Genomic DNA, 5,431 nt, shown 5'->3' on the forward strand with positions numbered 1-5,431 from the left:
CACACACACACACACACACACACACACACACACACTCCTTAGGAAGGATGAGATGCTGGGCATGCGAGGCCACAGACAGTGGAGGGTGGAAGAGCAGGCAGAGGCTTCCCAGGCCAGCATTGTGCTCTGACGGCCCGACACCATTGAGAACCCTGACCTTTCATGGTCCGTGAACCCCTCCCTTGGGAGGGCAAGGGGCAGCTCAGGGTCTGAGTTTGGAGCTGTCCTGGGAGAATGTCGCCCAGCATGACTGAGCCACGGCCACACACAAGACCAGACTGGCTGATGAGGGGACCGTGGGCCGCTTGGTCACAGAGGGAGGCGAGGGGAGCAGTGTCTTCCTCCGAGAACACCAACCGCCTGCTGTCTGCTGCGGACTCGCGGCATTGCACGTAAGACGTCATTTGGCAAACTCAGAACTCGTGGGTGAAGCCCGTAAGTCAATGCATTTCAGAGGTGTGGTTTCCACCCCTGCAGCTGCCGTTCGTGTTTGCAAACATGTTCCAAATTCCTCAACACCAGGCAGGTAGCGTCCCTTCGTGAAGAGGCTTATCATGCGCCTGAATTAACACCCACCCCCCTCCTCTCCAGAGGACAGAGCAAGAAGGACAGAGGTGGGCAGCAGCTTGCAATTCCACCCGCACCCTAGTCTGCTGGGCAATGCTTCCTCGGGGGCCTCCTCCATCTCCTCAAAACCACCTTAGTCGTCCCTGTCTGATCACAGTCTGCGTGTAAGGACATGAGAGGCGCCACGCTCACCGAGAAGTCACTTGCACAGGGAGGGTCGACCAGCAGGCGAGGCATCTGAGCGGACTGGGCTGACGCGGGCTTTTCCCTGGCACACTGCGGTACCCTCCTCAGGCTGCGGCTTGAGGAAAGGCGGCGTTTCCACGGGAGCGTGGCTGCTCCTCTCTTCACTCGGGCTGCTTCCTCCGGAAAGCAAGAGGTTCCACCTGGACAGAACCTGGTGGACAGCTCGGCTCCTGTGTGGAAGGTGCAAATGAATGAATTAAAAATTAATGGTCCATGTGTGCAAAAGACAAAAGCTACATTCCTTGTGCGAATATTTTGAAGTAAATGCTCAGCTATCTTTGATCCATCTTGCACGTGTCCTAGTGTCTAAATGTGCATTGTTTCATCGCACATCAGGATTGATTTAAACATGGTAGGAACAATGTATGACAGTCCTGATTCCTTAGTTCTCTGCCAAGATTTATAAAGAAAGGGATAAAATAAGGATTCCCTAATTAATAGCTTTAAACTAGTCCCAACAAACGCGATCACTACCTCACTACCTGCACAGATAAGCCTTTCTCTCCCTCGCTCCTCTCCTGCTTGCTTCCACTAGAGCAGCTTGTTTCCTTAGGACGCAGCGTCTGCTTATCAGCCTATTAAATTTAAAAAAAATGATAAGAAAGCAGATAACATACTACCTTTGGGGAAAGAGTTGACAGCTAATCAAACTTCAAGGGGGAAAAATCCGAGTAAAATATGCCTATCAATTTAACAACTTATTTGTCTAGTCATAACCCACACTCCCTTTCCTGAGTGACATCGATACCACCGTATCAGATGTCAGATTTGAGCATTTTATTTAGAATGGCATTTATGGATTCTTCAGTTGTAAAACTCATGAGCAATGTGTTTAGAATGTAAATATTTCCTTCCCAGCAAGGAGGGAAAACCTCATCTCTGAACGAAAGCAGACCGTGAGTGAGAAGTCACTGTTTACAGAAAGATGTGTGATATTCATCATTTTAATAATGGAATGGTTAATTCTGGACATAGAAGAGAGCATTAAAACAATTGTTTTAATAAGAATTCCATAACACTTCAGTCCAAGATGCACCCCATCAAAAGGAAGCCATTTGGTTGTTTTTGGGGTGTCTGCTAATTTACACTTGAAATAGCTGCTATTTTTGAGGGTAGCTCAGATTGACTTTGCTTTGTCCAAAAGCGATGTAGCCACGTCTGTTTCAACCCGCGGCAAAATACCCTTTTGTCCTTAATTGTGTCCTGTCTCTTACTGGGATTCCACAATATTCACACAAAAAAGAAAGAGTTCACATCAATCTCACAAGCGTCAGCGCAGCTGGTTTTCTTTCTTCTGCACAAACAAAACAGGCCCTGCCCTTCAGCCTTGAGGAAACCTTAAGTTTGTGTGGCTCAGCCAGCTCCCACAGGCTCCTGGCCGACAAGTTCCTGGTGCGGCCTGGCCATGGGGTCAGGGTTGTGGAGTATTCAGACTGGGCGACCATAGACCCCTTGCCATGGTGAAAGGCGAAAGTGGCACTTTGACGGCTCAGGGACATCTGGTCCAATCCCGGGTCTTTTCAGTTGCTTCACCAGCTTGAGTACACAGAGCAATGACGCAGGAAAGCTGAGGACAGAGCCCTTTGAATTGTCCTGCTCACAAGGTGATTGTTCACATGAACAAATCGTTCCTAGAAGAAATCTGGCCAGGAGTGAGGCTGCGGAGGCTTGGGCTTGCTGGATTTGGGGAGTCACCAGGAGGGACCGCTCTCTAGTGGAGGGCATCATGGTGGGTCAGGTGGGGGAGCACCCAGGAAGAGGAAGAGTCTCTGAGACGGCTGACATGATGGGCATGGCCATGAGTTGGAACGTACCAAGGGCATGAGGAGGCATCGGTGTGAGCATCGGTCCCTTCTCTTAGGTAGAAGGCTGGAAACAGGTGAATGGGAACCAGCCAACTCACGAAGCAGACCTCACCTGAGAAACCAAGGCTTCATCAAGTGACTTCAGACAAGGCAGAAAGGGATGGGATGTGAACACCCCCAAGCTCCAACCACAAGTGCTGGTCCTCCAAGCACCTGCCCATTTGGTTGGTCCCTACTTCCCTCTTTGACTCCTTCCACCAAACACAGGTCAAGTTCTGGTCTCTGGTGCTGGAGGTAAGAGCTGGGCCAGGTGCCTGGACCTCCATGTCCTTGTCTGTGACACGAGGTAGCAGGAAATAACTGGGGGGACGGAACAGTGGGGGGATCACTGGCAGAATTCTCACCTTCAACTTTGGAGAGTTTTCGAAACTACCCAAGTGAACTTAGTAATAAGAACAGTCCTTCTGAAAAATCTTCAGAATAAAAGAAAGACATATATATGCAAGCATGGCTGGGACGTTGATTAAAGTAATGGATGTGTGTAATTATTCTGTTCATGCTCATTGAATGTGTGACTAATCAATATAAAGAAGAATGCTTAACCATGAACTTCGGTTAGACAGATGTCAATTGTTCACGTTTCTAGAGATAACATTAGTTTTAAAGGAGGTTTTCAAAGAGTTATCAACAAACGTAGGCCAGGTTTTCAGTCAATGAAGAAACACTTTAATTTTCTAATTTAATTTTGTGGTTTTCTTTTTACTCTGAGATATATTCGTTCAATGATACACTTCATGATCATCCACTTATATATTAGAATCCACAAAATGTACATATTTAAAAGATATAGCCTGGACTTGTGTTTTCCATTGGGATTTAGACAGATGTAAGGGGCTGTTGCTTCAGCCGTAACAGAGATCTCATTTGGATAAACTACAAAGCTATGGTTTTAACACTTACCAGAGAGCTGAAGGTGTATAGAAAACATAAGAACTTACATCTACAGACATGGGAGCCCGTCGGAACACAGACGCTATTGGTGCGAATGGTTAAAGTCCTTGGCTGCTGACCAGAAGTGCGAATCTCCAAGTCGACCCAGCTATACCTTTGAAGAAAGGCGTGGTGCTGTGTTCCAGAAAAGTCAACCACTAAAAGTCTGTGAAGTACTGCTGTTCTCTGGCACACATGGGCTAGCTGGTATTTTTTCTTAGCAAGGCTTGAACCCCAGCACATTTCCTCTGATGGGCCAACAGGAAGGAACAATGCTGTCTCCTCAGGAGAAAGGTCAGGAAAAAGTAGCCAGGGAACCAAAGACCTGCTTGGCTCTAGAGGCAGCACGCTGGCAGGGTGCCTGTAAGTGTCCAACCCAGCTAAACTGAAACTGGGTGGACTGAGGGGACAAGATGTGGGCCACTGAGGGTGTCTGCTAGACTCAGAAATATTTCCCAAAAAAAGGAAATTAGAGAATTAGGAACAATGTACTACCCTCTTTATAAAGCTCAAATCCACTGAAAAATAATGGAACTATGGATTGCAATAATATCCGTAAGAGCTGGCTGTTGTTCTAAAGACTAGCACAGTGCAGCAGAGAGATTACCAAAGGAGGGGAAAGCCAAAGTGGGGCTACCAAGCAAAGGAACCCCCACCCCCCAGAGATACCCATAACAGAAAGAGACATCCTATGTTTCAGGAAAAAACAGTAGAACTGGAAAGCCCAAAGAGCTTTCTGAAGATTTGTAGTACCTTAACCTTTAACCCATGCCCTACACACACACACACACACACACACACACACACACACATACACACACACCAAACAAGCAAAAAAACCTTAACATCACCAAACCTGCGCAGTCAAATCGGCTCTGACCCATAGCAGCTTCACACCCACATTTGAGCCGCGGGCAGCTCCCTCCTGGGGAGTGACTGGAGGGTCAGAGCTGCTGGCCTCTGGTTGAGAAATCAAGTGCTTCAGTCTCTGCGAAGGGAATCTGCTCGCTCAAAAGCTTCTGAACCCAGTGATGAGTCAACCCTGACCCAATGGAGCCAGAGCCAAACGAAGACCCAACTCCGGGCTGGTACACAGAGCAGTCCATACCACCTTTGACTATGTGACTATGGTTTGACACGCGAGACGTTGGCTGCTGCTGGTGGTCAATGCCCACAAGTCGATTCTGAGTCACGGCAACCCCACGTCTGGCAGAGGGAACCACTGCTCTGTGGAGGAAGCAGCAAGGCCAAGAAGACCGGAGATCTTCTCAGAGGCAGATGGTAAAGCTGTGATGTGCTCAGCACGTGGGAAAAGATGACCAAGTAACCGAGGGAGAGCAACCCTATTAAACCCCCAATGAACCTGCAGCCAGGCAAGGGGAAGCAGCTGAAGCCCAAACCTAAAATCAGAACAGGGGTGACCTCACCGAGCCAGGGACGTGTGCTACATGAGTCAGCAGCCAACATGCTAACTGGCTCCCAGAAAGAACAAGAAGAGAGAAATGGGGGCAGAGGCATATTTGTAAAGATAGTGGTTGATATTTGTTTAAATATTGATGAAAGAAAACAGACAACCTCAAATAATTGATTTTTACAAAAGAACACAGGAAAGATGAAACAAACAAAATTCACAAAATCAAATGGTATTAATAGAAAACAAACAGCAACCATATCAAGTTGTATCTAACTAGGTAGGTGGGTAGACAGGTAGGTAGGTAGGTAGGTAGACAGGTAGGTAGGTAGGTAGGTAGGTAGGTAGGTGGGTGGGTGGGTAGGTAGGTAGGTAGCTAGGTAGGTAGGTAGGTAGACAGGTAGGTAGGTGG

Source organism: Echinops telfairi, unplaced genomic scaffold (assembly GCF_000313985.2).
Source record: "Echinops telfairi isolate 266 unplaced genomic scaffold, ASM31398v2 ScPeMD7_7400;HRSCAF=8409, whole genome shotgun sequence".
In the NCBI taxonomy this organism is placed as follows: domain Eukaryota; kingdom Metazoa; phylum Chordata; class Mammalia; order Afrosoricida; family Tenrecidae; genus Echinops; species Echinops telfairi.